The sequence below is a fragment of the Mustela nigripes genome, chromosome 4 (genome assembly GCF_022355385.1).
Source record: "Mustela nigripes isolate SB6536 chromosome 4, MUSNIG.SB6536, whole genome shotgun sequence".
Classification (NCBI taxonomy): domain Eukaryota; kingdom Metazoa; phylum Chordata; class Mammalia; order Carnivora; family Mustelidae; genus Mustela; species Mustela nigripes.
This window is the reverse complement of record NC_081560.1, coordinates 63,537,530-63,558,714: the sequence shown is the minus strand read 5'-3', so window position 1 is coordinate 63,558,714 and position 21,185 is coordinate 63,537,530.

Genomic DNA, 21,185 nt, shown 5'->3' with positions numbered 1-21,185 from the left:
TATTCTCCATAATGCCCTTGCTGTAATCAGAGCTAAGAATTACTCCTAGAGATTCTAAACTTTCCCTCTGCTACCAGCTGTAGTGTCGAGAGGGAAAAAGAATAAAGGAACTCGTGGAACACAGCTTGCACAGGATGGCTTCTAAGATGGATTGACTCTTAGCCTTGAGACCTCAGACAAGTAACTTGACCCCTTGATCCTTAGCTCTGCCTGCATTCCCTAGATACTTCTCTGTAGTGTATGGTCATCTTACACAAAAAACTAAGGTCAAAGAGAGTAATCCATCTGTCTGTGAAAAAGTGATGAATAAATATGGATTGGAGCCCAGGTCTTTAAATAATCCTTTCTGTCCATTGATGACTAAATAGCACAGTATGTCAGATTGACTTTAGAAAATAACACTTGGGGCACCCTGGTAGCTCAGTCAGTTAAGCATCTGACTCTCAATTTCAGCTGGGCCATCATCTCAGTGTCCTGGGATCCAAGCCTGCATCAGGCTCTGTGCTCAGTGGGGCTTCTGCTGGAGATTCTCTCTCTCCCCACTCCCTCTTCCCCTTCCCCCATGTGTGTGCTCTCTCTCTCTCTCACACACACAAATAAATAAATAAATAAATAAATCTTGAAGGAGAGAGAGAGGGGAAGAAAAGGAAGGAATGCTCAAGAGGTCGAGGTCTTAAATGTAGATCCTCATGGAGAAGCTTGTAGGGGCACAGTTTTAGGCACTGGAACTATAGCAAAGACCCCAAAAAACCCAAGTCCAAGAATGTCTAGGTCCTTAATAAGCCTACATTCTAACCAACAAAGTAAGCACATGGTAAACCAATTATTTACCTCCTCAAAGTAAGAAACGGCATGAAGAAAATAAACAGGAAAATGTGATTTGACATGAGGCTCACTTAGTTAAGGTGGTTAGAAATGGAAACACTGAGACAATGAAAGTCAACGCCCAAAATGTTGACGAGCAGGCTTTCAAAAAGGTGAGTAGGAGCCTCCCAAGCAGAGTAAAGAGCGAATGCAAAGACTCCCCAAAGGGAGGAGGCTTAGAGTGCAGTCATTGTGGCTGTGGCCCCCGTGGAGAGAGGTTGTAGTGCAGAGAAGATCATAGAATGAGGAAGCACAGGTCCTGCAGTCAGCAAGGAAAGAGGAAGAGGAGTCAGAGAGGGTGAACAGTACTCGACCTGCAACAGAGTCATTAGAGTGTTTGAACCAGGAAGTGGATATGATGTGATTTACGCTTATAAATAATCACTGTGGCTGGTAAGGGGAGAACGAGAGGACAGAAGGGAATCGGGGAGACTAGTGAGACTACAGAACTAATGGTGGGTAAAAGCGTAGTGATTTAGGTAGAGATGGTGAGGAGCAATCAGAGCCAAAATACCGGAGCTAGAGCCAGTAGAGGTTTCTGATGCGGTAGAATGTGTGGAGTGATTTGGAAAGTGGATGATACTCACTGGAGTATCCACATAGAGAAATAGTTCCAATATTTTTACCAATTTTTCATGTTTGAGATGACATCTATGTTAAAGTAGTATTATGTAAAGAGAAATATTTAACCACCATGAGTGATCCTTAAGATACAACTAACTCCAAGTCTTCAGAATGTTATTCTAATCATTTAAAACTACTGGCACGAGTTCCAATTAAATTCTTTCCCTTGCCTTTTGAAATACACAATTTTTTAGTTTATAGCCTCTGTGACACAATCTATTATAATATACCATTGATGCTAAGAAATTATTTATTTCTATGGAAATGTTTATAAAATTACACAGTAAAATCAGCAATCACCTTTCATGCTGATGTTTGTTTCTTCTCTCTCAGAGTTGTATTTTAATTTTTTATTTATTGATTTGTTTGCTTATTCATTTATTCTTTAACAACTGTTTACTGAGCACCTCCAGTGTGGCAAGGAAGGTACTAGTAAAAAAGGATAAAATGGAACAAGATGAGTCCACAGGGATCAAAGATATTGTCCCTCCATCAAGAAGCTTATAATCTTAAAAAAAAAAAAAAAAAAAGAAGAAGAAGCTTATAATCTACAGGAGGAAAGGTACATGGAAACTCACACACACACATGCACACTAAATAGTAATTATGAAGTCCTAATAACTTTTAACTTTTCCAACAACTTTCAAAAGTTGTGTCTAAAAAGTTTCTAGTACTAGTACATCAAAAACATGGAGAAATATAAACTTTTAAACTTTTGAATCCAGAAATTCAAAAATCCAGAAATCCAGAAATTAAACTGCTACTATGGGGCGGGCACCTGGGTGGCTCAGTGGGTTAAAGCCTCTGCCTTCTGCTCAAGTCATGATCCCAGGGTCCTGGGATTGAGCCCCACATTGGGCTCCTTACTCAGCAGGGAGCCTGCTTCCTCCTCTCTCTCTGCCTGCCTCTCTGCCTACTTGTGATCTCTATCAAATAAATAAAATAAAATAAATCTTTAAAAAAAACAAATAAATTGCTACTGTGTATCACAGAGATACACAAATATATATGTATATTTTAATGGTTTCAAAATAAATTATTTAAGTAATTTGGTCCTATTAGAAATACTCTTTGGTGCTTGCCTTACAGGATCAAAATCATTTGTTACATGCTAACCCAACTAAGGGAGGGTAAACATTCATAACTAAACACAAATCTTAAATGTTTTGAGATGAAAACTGCATTCCTTGAGCATTTAAAATTAAAAATGTCTGGACACCTGGGTGGCTTAGTTGGTTAAGTATCTGCCTCCAGCTCAGGTCATGATCCCAGGTCCTGGGATTGAGTCCCACATCAGGCTCCTTGCTCACGGGGAGCCTGCTTCTCCCTCTGTCTGCTCTGCCTGTTCTGCCTGCAGCTCTTCATGCTTCTGCTCTCTCTCTCTGACAAATAAATAAATAATTTTTTAAAATAAATAAAAAATAAAATAAAAATAGAAATGTCAAAACTGATTAAATTTTTGCTGATTTTATAACCTTTCAAAAATAAGCTCCTATAATTTTAATGGGAAGAATCTGAAAAACAATAAAATGGTAACTGTTAAAAGCAAGATACCTTTGTCTTTGGTTGACTTTAAATTTACATACTGCCTGCTGTACTATATAGTTCCTTGAACACAAGAGCCCAGCAGAGAAAAAGAAGGCTTCAAAGTTCCTAACTCAAACTTTAAAAAAGAAAAAATTAAATATTAGAGGAAAAAGAAATGGATATTCAAGCAATTCACACCCCCCAGGGAGAAAAAATGGAGGCAATAGAAGAGTTTTAAAGAAACAGCTTTATATACACAACCACCGATCATTATACAGCTTGCTTCTAGTATCTCAGCATTAAAATCTGAGTTTAAAGTGAGTCAGGAGGGTAAAAGTATTTATGAGGATAAATGCTTCACCCAGGAGGTAATTTAGATAAAGTACATATTTGCACTTACAGTCCCAATCACTCCAAAAAGCAGCATCATTTCCCAATACAAGGAGTCCACTAGTACCTGTCAGAGTATATTTTGGAAGGAATTTCTCCCAGGACCTTGATAGCACAAGTGCAGACAAAATAAATAAATCTGTCAGTTTGAACAAATTACCCACAAAACCTGTTCTCAGGGTCGGCTTTTGTCCTCTCACTCAGGCCCTTTGATATCATGGGATTCTTCCCCATCGACAGCGAGAAGAGGCCAGGCTCGGCAGAGCAGGTCCTGACTGCGTGCACGGTCACAGCCAGGCATCCTCGCAGGAGTGTTTTACCTGGAGCCTGCTGCCCAGGCCTCTCGCCCTCCCTCCCCATGACAGCCTGCTCCTCAAATCCTCCCTGATGGCACTATGTGTTGATAAAGTCTTGACAAATATCTGTCTGAATATCACAGAGTTGTGGAAAGCTCAATTAATTTCACTTAAAATAGAAACAATATCTGGATTTCATTCAAATCCTGTTTGATGTGTGTGTCAGCACAGAATCTATCAAAAAGCCAGTGGGACTCTTCCACGAGCATTTCACTAGAGCCTACCCGCTTAAGACACTCAACTGAAAAGTTGGCACTTGTATGATGAAAAGTGCTGCCCCTTTATTAATCCCTAAGCCTTAACACTTATTTTCCCCTAATTTTCTTCATATTCTATTTCTAACTTCTGACGGCTCTCCGCATATTTTAATGACATCAAAATACATCGCATAGCATAGGAAATTGGAGTTTCCTTCTTCGCAGTGTATATCAGTGGATACTGGAAATGAGCAAGAGATTTGTCATTTTGGTGGTAATGAATTCGCACAGTCTCCAATATTACATCACCATTTCAGTAAGTTTACCTTTCTTTTGACTCAAGATAGATTAAAGCAGTTAAAACTCAAAACACTTTCCATCTACAGGGTAAAGAGATCTGGTATTTCTCAGAGACAGCTTATGGAGGTAAAGAAGAAAGTTTTCCATTTCCCTTTAACCTCTTTTGCCGTCCTTTTATTATTTTTAACGCTTCCTCTCTAACATCTGAAATATGATCTCTGAGCCATAGAACATGAAGAAAAGAGCACAGAACATTTTTGATGAGACCAGATCTTTTTGCTAGATGCTCTTGAGAAAAGAACAGAAAAAGCACAATTAATAAAACCACTTGTACATGAAAGAATTATGACACATCGTGCAGGTCATTAAACAGGGAAAATTCCCCCTTGCCACATCTCCAGGTTGGTTTGGGCAAACTCCTGCATCAACACAGATGGATGGGCGACAGGATCTCTATTAATTCTTCCCAGCTCCATGATTCTCTTTCTGAGAGAGATAAAAATGCAAACACATAGATAGCAGTGTGTATTTAGGGAGAATAAAATTGCCTAATTTTTTAAATTGTCCGTTGCAGTATGTTTTGGGGTTAAAGTTATTGAAAACGTTATACAGAAATAATTTTTCTCATTATATATTAGCTCGAAATTAGACATGCCATTAAGACAAATGATGCTAAATGTACTCTAAACAATGAGAATACTTACTTAATCATTTTAATCTCAGTGCATAGAATTTTGTGCATTGGGTAACTGTATGTTTTCACATACTAGGGGAAAAAAAGCCAGGTTCTACCCACTTCCAAATTAACACTCCAGTTTTAAGTTGGGACCTTAATTGGCCCAAGACACTTTCTGAACATTAGAATAACATTTCATATAGTTTGGGAATGAATTCAAATAAGAAGATACCAACAGGCGCCTGGATGGGTCAGTGGGTTAAGCCTCTGCCTTCGGCTTAGGTAATGGTCTCAAGGTCCTGGGATCAAGCCCCACATTGGGCTCTCTGCTCAGCAGGGAGCCTGATTCCCCCTCTCTCTCTGCCTGTCTCTCTGCCTACTTGTGATCTCTCTCTGTTAAGTAAATGAATAAAAACGTATTTTAAAAAAAAAGAAGATACCAAGATATATGACTTGTAAGGCCCTTTATAATCTTTATCTTATTTTATTAAAGAACTGTTTATTTAGTATGTACTCTGTACAAGGCAATGTGCTAGCAGTAATGATACAAAATTTTAAAATTTACACACTGCTTGAAAATGAATTTGGGAGGGTATCTAATATGTATAGAGTACCTTTGAGTAGCAGGAACTTTACCTATATCATCTCATTTAATAAAAACTAAAATTCTATGAACTGGTTTTATAGAACATGGAGGAAAGGATACTTAAGAGAGATCCTGTCTTACATGAGTCTGCAGATCTAGTAAGCAGCAGAGTTTAGATTTGATTCTTGGTCTCTATTACCCAAAGCCACTGAAAACTCTTTTATGTAATTCTGCTAAATAGTTTGCAGTGATGATACAAAGGCTAGAAATTACCAGATTTCTTTCTTTTTTTTTTTTTTTAAGATTTTATTTATCTGACAGAGAGAGCAAGAGAGCACTAGCAATGGGGACAAGGAGGAGAGAGAGGGAGAAGCAGACTCCCCGCCTGAGCAGGGAGCCAGATGTGGGACTCAATCCCAGGACCATGGGATCATGACCTGAGCTGAAGGCAGATGCCTAACCATCTGAGCCACCCAGGTGCCCCAAATTATCAGATTTCTTGGTTATTTGCTTCCTTATCATATTTACGTTCACAGGAATTAATAAAGTCAAGTATGCTTAGAATCAAGAAAGCACGAAGAAATTTCATATATCCAGGTAAGACTAAGTACAGCTGAAAATAAGAGAAAATTTCATAGTAATAGTGGCTTAAACAAGGTAGAAATCTATTTCTTTCAAGTAAAGAAAATATACGAAAAGAAAGAGTATCATTGGTGTAGATGCTGCATGAATTGTTCACTGAAATGGGCTGCTTCCATTACCACCAATTTGTTATCCTTAGGTATAGTTTCTTTGAGATTAAATATTGCAGCCAGAGTTCTAGCCACCACATCTGCATTCCAGGTAGCAGGATGAAAGAGGAAAGGAATGAAAAAAGGCTCAGGCTCTCTATTTAAGGACTTGCTTGAATTTACTCCTAAACCTACTGTTCACTGACTAAAATCAAATCGTATGTCTACGCCATGTTAAAAATGTTCAGGAAGAAAAAGAGAATGGCTCTGAAGAGGCAATAAAAAGTGTCACATTTGAGAAAGTCTGTATCAAAGCTAACCACCTCTTCATACCTTGAATTTAGCTTTTTTTTTTTTTTTTTTTTTTTCAACTACTGAGTTTCATCTGGGATAGGGAAACAGAAAAACTACAACGGACTCTCAACTTCTCCCTTCCCGGTGTCCTGCATCTCCCTCAGATTGCCCATGTGCGCATGTGCAGGAATGAGCTGACATTCAGCCCATACACTGGTTGCTGAGAAAGGGATCCCTCAGGACTATGTCCATTTATAAGTGTACCTCTTTTTTAAACCCTTATCAGGGCCTTGTCTGAGCTAGACACAGCCTTACAGCCTTGGCCTTGGAAGCTATTTGTCATCATTAAGGTGGCAATGGCCTTTCTGCTCCCATGTCAGAGCTAGCTAATAGATTTATAGGAATTTCCAAATTATTTCCAAGTTACACTCTAATCAGTAAAATCATAAATAAAAATTTGCCAGCACTTTAGATACATATACTTTTTTTATAAGTTATATCAGTGTTCTAAATAAACTAATCTATTATATATAACGTAAAACAGAATATAACATCATAATATCAATGCAATAATAATGTAATATGAAACACAAATTTAAAAACAAACAGTATGTGGTATTTTTAATCTTTTTCCTGGATATCAATGGAACTTGTTGTCCAACCCTAAGGAGAGGAACCCCCATTTTGAGAACTACTGTTCTAGAATACAAATCTTGGTTCTAAAAATGTCTCCTTAACTCTATACCCACCCACCTCTAAACTCTTCTTCCTCTGTGATGGCGTTCCTCTTAGCTGAATCAACTCCATTGAATGTGCCCAGGCAGCTGCAGCTCTTCACAGAAGCCCTCCAGCAGCATTTCCGAAGGAAGAGCTGCTTCTTAAGCCTACAAAAAGAGTTTTTAAATGCACACTGATTTCCTCACACTGACCTAAATCCTTCCTGGTGGAGTTTAAGGCTTCCATATCCTGATCTGTCAACAGTGGGAGTGGAGAACATCTGCTACCATTCTTTGTGTTTAATTTCTTCAAATAACATGCCTATTGCTATTCTATGAAATGGCCATTTGTCTAATTTTAAGGCACTTATTAATTAGCTACTGGAGTCCTAGTGCATTTTTCTGGTCAGAATGATGGAGTCGCTAGGTTACAACTCTACTAAGGATATATAACCACCTAATGAGTGTTCTTGGGCTGTTTTAACAATTCAAGGCAAAGTCTGAATTCAACCCAAGCATCCAGTAGACTTTGCAAAGGTACAACTTAGGTAGGCATGTAGATTAATTCAGCTTCACTCCAGTCATAAAGATACAGGCACATGGGAAATTCAGGGGACTAGAGAAAGTTTAAAAATGCTAGCTGTCATTCGACTATTCTGATTTTATTTAGATCATCCTTGTAATTCTCCGGAGCCTGCATTCTCTAGAAGAGTCTGCAGACAATGAAATGATTTCCTGCAGGATTAGCAGGCTCAGTCCTCCCTTGCCCTTGACATCAATCCAGAGCAAGACTGCTGTCTTCTCATACCTCAGTCCCTTTAGAGTGTGCCCTTGATGGAACTAATGAAGCCCTCTGTCATTAAGTTTGGTACGGTTGGAAGCATGTATAATCTTAAAATTGTTTAGGTAAATCTATGTATTATACAGGCAACACTTAGAAAGATTGAACTTCTGAAAAGTACAATTCACCACAATTTTCTTTGAAGAATAAAAAAAAAACTTGCCAAATAAATTATGTATTATTTTTCTCTCTGTGGTTAAAAAAAAAAATTATGAACCTGGCAGATGTTAACATACTATTCTCTCAAAATGCAAGCATGAGATCTGGTTTTAGAGATTCATTGAAGGAGGATGGAGGTTGGAGGGAGCTCTTTAGAAAAGCAGATTGAGGTAAAAGCAAAAGTCTCAGAGAAAACCACAATTCTCCAAGATCAAGGGGTAATATTTTGATGGGTCCTTCAAATGATCGGGAGCATAACATGTTCTCATGGCATTCTCCTGGGAATTTATAGCTTGCAAAGAAAACATTCTAAATGCAGAAAGCCAGACAACAGGTCCTCAGCAAGTAGCCTGGACCAAGCTCTTCACTTCCATACTTTATCTGGAACTGGTAAAGCCAAACCACTGGGCTTAGGCAATGAGCACCCAGAGGGCCCATCTCAAATATCTTAAAAGAAAGATGCTCAAAATATGAGATATATAATATCTTCCTTCAGGATATCAAGAAACCAGACCGTGATGATTGGGAGAATGGGCTGAATGCAATGGAGTGTGCATTACACTTGGAAAAGAGTGTGAATAAGTCACTACTGGAACTGCACAAATTGGCCACTGATAAAAATGACCCCCATTTGTGTGACTTCATTGAGACTCATTACTTGAATGAGCAGGTGAAATCCATCAAAGAATTGGGTGACCACGTAACCAACCTGCGCAAGATGGGGGCCCCCGAATCTGGCATGGCAGAGTATCTCTTTGACAAGCACACCTTGGGAAACAGTGATAGTGAGAGCTCAGCCTTAGGCTTTCTTCCCGAGTCACCCGAGACCATGACCCGAGACGAAGGCAGAGGCTCCAACCTACTGAGTCACCCAGGTGCACCCCCATAGATAATTTTAATAGCTGTACCACATAATTATGTACTCAAAAACAACAGAAATAACTATTTACATGTTTCAAAAATGTATATAATGTTACAATTCACACACACGCATCCACACACATGCACACACCCCTTCTGAAACTTGCTTTTTTCCCCTCAAATTTATATTTTTGCATTTTAGTCTTGTTAATAATAGTGTCTCTAGTCCATTCACCTGCTGCATACTATTCCATCAGATCACTGTATATTATTTATCCATTCTCCAAATCATAGAAACTCATGCTGACTCCAAATTTTCCTTGAAGAGATACTGAAAATAAGACAAATTCTCTGAAGATAGCAGGTCTCTGAAGCACATCTTGTATGTGTCTCTTTGTCCCTATGTGTCATCATTTCTCTCAAATATACCTAGCAATAAAATTGCTGGTCCTGAAAGTATAAGCATATTAGATATTGTAAAACTGCCCTCCAAAGAAGATGTACTAATTTACCACTGATCACCAGCATAGCATGACATCTCCCATTTTCCACATTCTTAACATATGACATTGTCAGACTTTTATGCATTTGCCACCCCGGTAAGAACACTGGGGTGCTTTGCTGGGGCTTATGTTAGTTTTCTATTCCTGCCATAATAAATTACCACAAATGTAATAGCTTAATGACAACACAAGTATATTATTTTCCAGTTCTGAAAGACAGAAGTCCAAAATCGGTCTCAAATCAAGGGGTCAGCAGGGCTGCATTCCTTTGAGGGGTTCTACAGGTGAATCTGTTTCCTTGCTTTTTCTAACTTCTATAGATTGCTGTGTTCCTTGCCTTGTGGTCCCTTCCTCCATCTTCAGAGCTAGCAGCAGATTCCTCTCCTCTGACTTTTCTGCTTGTCCTCTGCCACTTATAAGGATCTTTATGATTACCTAAAACCCACTCCAATAATCCAGGATAATCTCCCCATCTGAAGGTCAGTTGATGAACAAACTTAATTGCTCCTTTGCATTGTTAATGAACATAATTGCAGTATCTGGGGACATCTTTGGGGGCCATTATTTTGCCCAGTAGAGGGCCTAGTTTTATATTACCTTGGATCTGGGTTACCAATGATATTGAATACTAATACTTTTACATGATTTTTGACTATTTGAGCTTCATCTCTGTGAATTTTCAATATTTTGCATTGAGTTCTTTCTTTTGCGATAAGATCTGCCAAACTTGTATATATTCAGGTTTCCAATCATTTGTAAATTATATGTATCAAATAACATCACCAAGTCTCTGATTTGTCATTTCCCTTTCTTTTGATGTCTGTAATTCAAAAGAGTTATTGTTCTTAATGTTGTTGTTACTTTAATGCAGTCAAATGTTTCACCTTCTCCTTTACAGTCTTGGTGGCTCAAAAAATTTTCCCCTCCCTTTAAGTTATCTTTTCTATATATTGCTTCCTAATTGTTTTAAGCTGTTATATTGGAAGAAAATACATTTGTATATTAATTTGATTTATAAGAATTTTTTCTCCCTTATTATTAGTTCTAATAGTTCTAATAGTTAGTTCTAATAGTTATTAGTTCTTATTAGTTCTAATAGTTAAAATTAGTTCTAGTAGTTCTATTAGTTCTAATAGTTATTAGTTCTAATAGTTAAAATGTAAATTTTATTGAATTTTCAAGGTAAGTGATTATATTTTCTTCAAATAAGGTGAGTTTTTGTTTCTTCCTTTCTAATTCTTACACATTTTATTTATTTTACTTTTTTTACTGTAAACTTTAAAAACAATCTTGAACAAAAGTAATACTAGTAGGTACTTATAATTGCTTGAGTTTGAAAAAATTATTTCTAAAATCTTCTCATTAATTATATTTCTTTCTCTAAGTTTCTGATAGAGAACTCTTACAAAGTTAAGTAAATCTCTGGTTATATTTTGATAAGAGTTTTGTCACAAATAGTTGTTAAATTTTATTCAGTAATTTTTCTACGGATTGACTTTTTTGGCTATAAAGCAATTTTAAAGGCAACTGTAGATGATTTTTATAATAGCATAATTATATTTTAGTTCACATTGACTATATTTTTTCATGAATTGCATCATTATGCAAAATGTGCTTCTTTTTCAATTTCTTAAAAGATTTTATTTGCTTACTTGACAGACAGAGATCACAAGTAGGCAGAGAGGCAAGTGGGGCATGGGGAAGAAGGCTCACTACTGAGCAGAGAGCCCAATGTGGGGCTCCAGCCCAGGACCCTGAGATGGAGGCAGAGGCTTAACCAACTGAGCCACCCAGGTGCCCCATCAATTTTTTTTATTTGAGTATAGTTGATACACAGTGTTACATTAGTTTCAGGTGTACTGATTCAACTTCTCTTTATTTTATGCTAGGCTTAACACAAGTGTCACCATACAACACTACTATGATATCATTGACTATATTCCTTATGCTGTGCCTTTTATTTCTGTGACTTATTCATTCCATAACTAGAAGGCTATATCTCCTACCCCCTTCATCCATTTTGCCCAACCCCTCATGCCCCTTCCCTTTGGGAACCATCAGTTTGTTCTCTATATTTATAGAAGTCTGATTCTGCTTTTTGTTTATTCATTTGTATTTTTTTTTAATTCCAATATAAGTGAAATCACAAGTATAAGTGAAATTATATGGCATTTTTCTTTCTCTTTCTGACTTACTTCACTTAGCATAATACCCTCTAGGTCCATCCACATTGTTGCAAATAACAAGATCTCATCCTTTTAATAGCTGCATAATATTCCATTGTGTGTGTGTGTGTGTGTGTGTGTGTGTGTGTGTGTGTGTGTGTGTATCACACCTTCTTTATCCTTTTGTCTATCACTGGACACTGTGTTTGTTCAGAGCCCTCCCCCCCAACCCTAGGAAATACTTGCAGTGCATTTACATGGTCATGTTTTTATATAAAATACAAAAGGAAATTTGTTACTTGTTACTCTAACAAGACTCATGCCCCAAATTTTGGGGGTCTGGGCGAGAATACAAATGGAGGTCCCAACTTGCACCCAAACCCTGCCTTCTACTCTAGGCCTGTTCCCACAACATAAGGGTCTTCAGCACATATGTCCTCTCAGCCCACATCTGAGATTCATCTATACTGTCCCTATCTCCACTCCTACAAAAATTGCTCCCTCTAAAGCCTAGCTCTTTGTACAGTTGGAATGCAGAAAGAGAGGATGTACCTGGGAAAGTTTTCCAGTCATGCCCTTAGAAGTAGGCTTGATGCTATGCAGGGTAGAGAGTCCCAGAGTTCTAGGTATCTGGATCATGGTGATGGGATTGCAGGATGTAAAAGTCAAGTTAAGCACAGTTTACAGGATGACACATCCATGGCCCACCAGACTCTGCCTTGTGGGGAGGGGCAAGTATTGGGAAGGGCCAAAGAGATACCTTTTAACATATGGGTCCACAACAGAGGCCCCTGATGCTCAGGTCTAAGACCAGCATAGATTCTCACTTCCTTTCCTAATTTCCCTCATATAAGATGGAATTGGACTGGCCATAGGAATCTAGCTAAGAGGCAGTTGATTTGGGGAAAGAATTTTTTATTCAGGGAAATATGTATGTGTATGGCTTACAGTCACTTCCAGGTACAGTTTAATTGATGCAGACAATTCTGGTACAGAATTCATTTTCAAGAATCTTCTTCCTTCTACTCACTATACTGACTCACTCATCAAAGCAATATAAAAATGTGGGGCAGGGGGTCACATCATGATATGATGCTCTGATACCTAGAGATGGAATATGTGAAGTTGGGGGTGGGAAACAAGATTTGAGGAAAACAGAAACAGAAACCAGTGGAAAAGAATCAAACTTTGCAATGACAGAGCTGGAAAAGTATCTGCAGGAAATTCTAAAACTTACAATGTATACGTGAAAGAATCATGATAGAGGTTTTCCTAAATTTGACAAAATATGAAAAAATGTTCATGACCTCACCAATAACAAGTCATGAATCCAAAATAAACCTCTTAAAACTATCAATAAAAAAAGTTTATCAACCATGCTACAGGAAAGATTAAGTTAACTTTCTCTTGTCTCTAGAGAAACTACTATAAAATCATCATCATATAAAGAGATGATCGGAGACCAAAGCTGTAGGGGGAAAAGTAGTATAAAAGTATTATTTTTCTGAGATTTGTGATGTTTGTATCGTTCATCAGCTTTTAAAATTTGTTATTTATTGTAACAACTCTATCTAATTAGATATTTTTATATCCACAAGTTTACATTCTTTGTCTTAAAAAGAGTTCCAATATTAAGTAAGCTTCAGGCCCATAAAACCTGAATCCACCTTGGCAAAGAATAAGGATATGTATTAGTTTGAAGGTCAATATTCAAGGCAGGAGATAGGACAACATGCTCTTAGAGTAGCAGAACATGCTTCCTAAGGTACCAAAGTTTCTCTGGAAGAAGCACTATTCTTCCATATCCACTTGCACAGAGTCAGGATTCTACCAGACACGAAAAGCTCATCATGACTACCTTCATGAGGACAAGGCTACATGTCCTGTCCTTCCCACAGAGTTCACCTAACTGTTCTGGAGACACTGGCAACAGGCCTGCCTGGCTACCAGATCCTAATAACTGATGCAAATCAACACACAAAAGCACACATGCATTTATTTTTATGACAAAACTTGGTAAATCAGAGCTTAGTTTTCAGGAGCAATTCTCAGCTGGCCCAAGCTTTTAGTAAGTCTGAGGACTACACATGTGTTCTCCCTCTAAATACTCCAGAAATATTCCATTTAAGTGATGAAAAGATACCCTTCACAAAACAAAACTTATAAAAACATTTAATATGTTTAAGACACTTCACACAATTTCTGACTCTTACTTTTTATTTCATTCGCAACACAGAAGTATAATGGACAAGAATGAGATCTGGCCTGGTTCTAGGAATTAGATTAAATCAGAAAGCAGGCATTTTTCTCAAAGTCAATTGCCACCTGCAAATTGAGATTACAGCACTGTGACAACACCTACCTCTACTGTATGTTATTGTGGCCAGATTTTGAGAATTCATATTTAACAGACACTGACGCACCTTACTTGTCTCTTTCACAGCAAATGGGTGAGTTCTTATGTCACATAGTTGGACCATGATAAGAGGTAAGTCGAGAGAGAGAGAGAGATAAAGAGAATGGGAGCTTTTTTTCTTTTTTCTTTTTATCTGTTTACATACTCACAACACCTTAAATAGTAAGCAGCACTCAACCTAAAGTAAAAGGTCAAACAGATCTGAAATCTTCACCACCCTCTCAAGCTTTTTTTCATATCACATCAAAGCTTGTGGCCATTATTAAATGTGTGTGAGGCTTCTAGCTAGAAGCCAGAGAGGTATTCCGCCCTACTTTTCTCAGCGTCTGCTACTGGAGCTATCACTGTAACTGACAAGAGCCCTGTACTCTCTTGCCAGGAGGCGAAACTAGTCCAGGGAGTGACACTCAGAGTGATTGCACATTCTTTCCTTGGAGCTATGACAAGAGCTGATCTGTGCTGCCAAGTCCACTTATTCAGACCATCACTGCCCCCTTGTTTCTCAGAGTATACTAGAAGCCCTGAATTCTTAAGAGAGTGCTAAAACAAATCTGCTGTATTAAATAAGGATGAGCATGGATTTATACATTTTATTCTAAGAGCTTACTCAAGTCAGATCTTAGATTGTGTCTAGCAAATAATTATTTATAGAGTGAATAAACTCTTCCCCTGGAAAAAATACAGGGCAGTGCTGCCAAGCTAATCAACTTAAAATGATTATGTAAATTGAATAACTTTCATTTTTCTTTTGGGCTAGTCTTTCAAGTCACTATAAAAAGACATCAGCCTACTTTCCTACCTCCTTTCCCTCCTTTTTAACAAACCTATACCCTTGCAGTTAAATTAACCTATTTTCTTACTTAGCTTATTAATCTAAGGCATTCAAAAGATTCAAGTGAGAAAAAATGGCTGTGCGTCGGAGGGCTACCTTACCTTTAATGTTCAATTATCACCTGTTAATAATGGCAGACACAAAAGCTGCAGAATAAGGCATTAATTATTTTATGGGTTTCTCACATAACAAAAAAGAAATACTATATAAACTTTGACTGTTAATTAGAAGCTTATTTTAATACATTCCTAATATAAATAAATAAATAAGAAATCTAAAGGAAATTACCATAGATATTTTTTCTTTTTTGTTATAAATATTTTCCACGTTTTTGTAAGTCATATTATATTGCATAATCAGCCATTATACTTAGATATTAAATGGTAAAAGTCACTTCACCCAATACCTCTTTTCACATACTGATTCAATCTTCAGTCATTAAAAGATTCTCTTCCATGTTTGTAAAGACATCTAGTCTCTAATTAATTTGATGTTTGGTGCAATGTAATAATGCATAACATATAATATCATGATTCTGTATAATTTTGGAGCTTAATGCATCCTCAGACATCTTTCCTTTTATTGCAAATGAGTTAAGTGAGGCCTAAAGAAGTTCTGTGACTCACCCACTGTCAAATGTTCCATTAATACAGGTCAGCACTAGAAGACAGTTCCTCAACTTTCAGTCTGGTGTTGGTCTGCAATGCAGCACACACGGTACAACAGAGGCCTTGGGAAAGAAAGACTGATTTCAAAATATAAAAATGTCTAGTTTTGAAAAGTTACTAAAGTTGTGCTGTTTAGCTAATTACATTAAAGTAATAACCAATGAGGTTAAAGTGCGATCCAAATAACCAAGCAAAATTATATTAGTGATTCTGATGACTGTTCTGCATTTGAATTATTATAAGGTAACATAAAAAGAAACTGATAATATTTTAAAAATTTACACCACATACATGATTCATTTATTCATGTGAAGTGCTTAGATTGTCATTTACCTTAAAATAAATGCTGGCCAGTAGAGTGTTTACAATGGCCACATCTTGTTATCCAGATTTCTAGTGAAAGTGTTTAAGTTTGGATAGAATTTAGGGAGCTAAGTATTGACCTGAAAATCAAAGCACTAAGAAAAGAATGGTTATTAAAAGTATTAAATTGTTTTGTTGTTTTATTTTGTTTTGGTTTTTGAATTTCAAAAACTTTTTATTGTAATAATTCTAGTCTCTGAAGTGTTGATTTTTTACTCTTTTTTACTCTTTTTTATAACATATAACGTATTATTTGTTTCAAGGGTACAGGTCTATGGTTCAATAATCTTATAATATTCACAGCACTCACCATAGCATATAATTACCTCAAGTCCGTCAGTCAGGCATCATATCTCACCCACCCCTGTCCCTAGAGCAGCCCTCATTTTGTTTCCTGAGATTAAGAGCCTCTTATGATTTGTCTCTCCATCTGGTTTCATCTTGTTTCATTTTTCCCTCCCTTCCTCTATGATCCTCTGTCTTGTTTCTCAAGTTCCTCATAACACTGAGATCCTATGATAATTGTCCTTCACTGGTTGACTTATATAGCTTAGCATAATACCCGCAGTTCCATCCATATCGTTGCAAATGGCAAGATTTCATAGGGGTGTTTTGATGCTGCATAATATTCCTGTGGGTATGTGTGTATACAATCTTCTTTATCCATTATGCTATTATCTTTATCCATGCATCTGCTGATGGACATCTAGGCTCTTTCCACAGTTTGACTATTGTGGACACTGCTGCTACAAACATTCGGAAGCACGTGCCACTTCAGATCACTACATTTGTATCTTTAGGGCAAATACCCAGTAGTGCGATTGCTGGGTCATTAGGGTAGCTCTACTTTCAACTTTTTGAGGAACCTCTGTACTGTTTTCCAGAGTGGCTGCACCAGCTTGCCTTCCCACCAACAGTGTAGGAGGGGTCCCCTTTCTCTGCATCCTCACCAACACCTGTCAATTTCTGACTGGTTAGTTTTAACCATTCTGACTGGTGTGAGGTGATATCTCACTGTAGTTTTGATTTGTATTTCCCTAATGCTGAGTGATGTTGAACACTTTTTCATGCGTCTATGGCCATCTGGATATCTTCTTTGCAGAAATGTTTGTTAATGTCTTCTGCCCATTTCCTGATTGCATTATTTGTTCTTTGGGTGTTGAGTTTGGTAAATTCTTTATATATTTTGGATACAAGCCCTTTATCTGATATGTCATTTGTCGATATCCTCTGCCATTCTGTCAGTTGTCTTTTGGTTTTGTTGACTATTACCTTTGCTGTGCAAAAGATTTTGATCTTGATGGAGTCTCAATAGTTCATTTTTGCCCTTGCTTCCTTTGCCTTTGGCAATGTTTCTGGGAAGAAGTTGCTGTGGCTGAGGCCAAAGGGGTTGCAGCCCATGTTCTCCTTAAGAATTTTGATGGATTCCTGTCTCCCATTGAGGTCTTTCATCCATTTTGAGTCTATTTTAGTGTGTGGTGTAAGAAAATGGTCCACTTTCATTCTTCTGCATATGGATGTCCAATGTTCCCAACACTATTTGTTGAAGAGACTGTCGTTTTTCCTTTGGACATTCCTTCCAGCTTTGTTGAAGATTACTTGAAAATAGAGTTGAGGGTCCATTTCTGGGCTCTCTATTCTGTTCCATTGATCTATGTGTCTCTTTTTGTGCCAGTCCAATACTGCCTTAATGATCACAGCTTTGTAGTAGAGCTTGAAGTCCGGAATTGTGATGACACCAACTTTGGTTTCCTTTTTCAGAATTTCTCTGGCTATTAAGGGTCTTTTCTGGTTCCATACAGATTTTAGGACTATTTGTTCCATTTCTTTGAAAAAAATTGATGATATTCTGTTAGGGATTGTGTTAAATGTGTAGGTTGCTTTAAGTAGCATAGACATTTTCACAATATTTGTTCTTCCAATCTATGAGCATGGAACATTTTTCCATTTCCTAATGTGTCTTCCTCCATTTCTTTCAATTTCAAAAACTATTCTATAGTTTTCTGAGTAAAGATTCTTTGCCTGTTGGGTTAGGTTTACTCTTAGGTATCTTATGGTTTTGGGTGCAATTGTAAATGGGATCGACTCCTTAATTTCTCTTTCCTTTGTCTTGCTGTTGGTGTATAGAAATGCAATTGATTTCTGTGCATTGATTTTATATCCTGATACCTTATGAATTCCTGTATGAGTTCTGGCAGTTCTGGGTGCAGTCTTTTGCATTTTCCACATAAAGTATCATATCGTCTGCAAAGAGTGAGAGTTTGACTTCTTCTTTGCTGATTTGGATGCCTTTTATTTCTTTTTGTTGTCTGATTGCTGAGGCTAGGACTTCTAGTACTATGCTGAATAGCAGTGGTGATAGTGGACATCCCTGCTGTGTTCCTGACCTTGGGGAAAAGCTCTCCGTATGTCCTCATTCAGAAATGGTAGTCACTGTGGGTTTTTCATAGATGGCTTTTATGATATTGAGGTGTATACCCTCTATGCCTACACTGTGAAGAGTTTTGATCAAGAAAGGGTGCTGGACTTTGTCAAATGCCATTTTAGCATCCATCAAGAGTATCATATGGTTCTTGTTCTTTCTTTTATTAATGTATCGTATCACATTGACTGATCTGCAGATGTTGAACCAAACTTGTAGCCCAGGAATAAATCCCACTTGGTCGTGGTGAATAATCCGCTTAATGTACTGGTGGATTCTATTGGCTAGTATTTCGGTGAGAATTTTTGCATCCATGTTCATCAAGGATATTGGTCTGTAATTCTCCTTTTTGATGATGTCTTTGTCTGGTTTTGGGATCAAGGTAATGCTTACCTCATAAAATGAGTTTGGAAGTTTCCCTTCCATTTCTATTTTTTGGAACACTTTCAGGAGGTATCAGTTCTTCTTCAAATGTTTGGTGGAATTTCCCTGGGATGCCATCTGGCCCTGGGCTCTTGTTTGTTGGGAGATTTCTGATGACTGCTTCAATGTCCTTATTGGTTATGGGTCTGTTCAGGTTTTCTATTTCTTCCTGGTTCAGGTTTGGTAGCTTATATGTCTCTAGGAATGTATCCATTTCTTCCAGATTGTCAAATTTGCTGGTGTAGAGCTGCTCATAATATGTTCTTATAGTTGTTTGTCTTTCTTTGGTGTTGGTTGTGATCTCCCCTCTTTCTTTCATGATTTTATTAATTTAGGTCCTTTCTCTTTTCTTTTTGATAAGTCTGGCCAGGGGGTTATCAATCTTACTAATTCTTTCAAAGAACCAGCTCCTAGTTTTGTTGATTTGTTCTACTGTTTGTTTGTTTGCTTGTTTGTTTTTCTATTTCTTTGATTTCTGCTCTGATCATAATGATTTCTCTTCTCCTGCTGGGTTTAGGCTTTCTTTGCTCTTCTTTCTCCAGCTTCTTTAGGTGTAGGGTTAGTTTGTGTATTTGAGACCTTTCTTGTTTCTTGAGAAAGGCTTGTATGGCTATATACTTTCCTCTCCAGACCACCTTTGCTGTGTCCCAAAGATTTTGAACAGTTGTGTTTTCATTTTCATTTGTTTCCATGAATTTTTAAAAATTCTTCTTTAATTTCCTGGTCGACCTATTCATTCTTTAGTAGGATGCTCTTTAACCTCCATGTATTTGCATTCTTTCCAACTTTCCTCTTGTGATTGAGTTCTAGCTTTGTGGTCTGAAAATATGCAGGGAATGATCCCAATCTTTTGGTACCGGTTGAGACCTGATTTGTGACCTGTTCTGGATGTGGTCTAATCTGGAGAATGTTCCACGTGCACTAGAGAAGAATGTGTATTCTCTTGCTTTGGGATGGAATGTTCTGAATATATCTGTGATGTCCATCTGGTCCAGTGTGCATTTAAAGCCTTTATTTCCTTGTTGATCTTTTGCTTGGATGATCTGTCCATTTCAGTGAGGGGAGTGTTAAAGTCCCCTACTCTTACTGTATTATTGTCGATGTGCTTCTTTGATTTTGTTATTAATTTGTTTATATAATTGACTGCTCCTATATAGATATAGGGGCATAGATATTTAAAATTGTTAGATCTTCTTGTTGGACAGACTCTTTGAGTATGCTACAGTGTCCTTCCTCATCTCTGATAGTCTTTGGCTTAAAATCTAATCTATCTGACATGAAGATTGGCACCCCAGCTTTCTTTAGATGTTCATTAGCATGGTAAATTGTTTCCTGCCCCCTCACTTTAAATCTGGAGGTGTCTTTGGGTCTTAAATGAGTCTCTTGGAGACAGCATATCGATGAGTCTTATTTTTTTATCCATTCTGAAACCCTGTGTTTTTTTTTATTGGGACATTGAGCCCGTTTACATTCAGGGTAACTGTTGAAAGATATGAATTTAGTGCCATCGCATTGCCTGCAAGGTGAGTGTTACTGCATATTGTCTCTGTTCCTTTCTGGTCTATGTTACTTTTAGGCTCTCTCTTTGCTTAGAGGACCCCTTTCAATATTTCCTGTCAGGCTGGCTTGGTGTTTGCAAATTCTTCTAGTTTTTGTTTGTCCTGGAAGCTTTTTATTTCTCCTTGTGTTTTCAATACATTTTATTCTAATATTTTTTCATCTTACTGTATCACTTATCTCTCAAATTCTCCCCTTGTTGTTCAGTAGTTCTTTATCTCTCGTTTTCTCAGCTTCTTTTTTTCTCCATCATTTGGTCTTCTATATCATTAATGCTCTCCTGCCTCATTTATCCTAGCAGGAAGAACCTCCATGTTTTATTGCACCTCCTTTTTATTGCAGCCTTTTTGATTTCAACTTCTTTAGATTTTAGCTCTTTTATTTTACCAGAAAGGGATTTTCTAGTATCTTCTATACTTTTTCTCAAGCCCAGCTAGTATCTTTATAATTGTCATTCTGAACTCTAGTTCCAGCATCGTAATAATGTCTGTATTAATTAAGTCTCTGGCAGTCGGTACTGCCTCTTGGTTTTTTGGGGGTGTTTGTTTGTTTGTTTGTTTTTTGTTTTTGTTTTTGTGGTGAGTTTTTCCACCTTGCCTTTTTATTCATATAAAAATAGATGAATGAGAGAATACAATACTAAAAAAGGGTACTAAAAGGGTAGCAATGATCCCAGAAAAATATACACTAACCAAATCAGAAGAGACCCAAAAC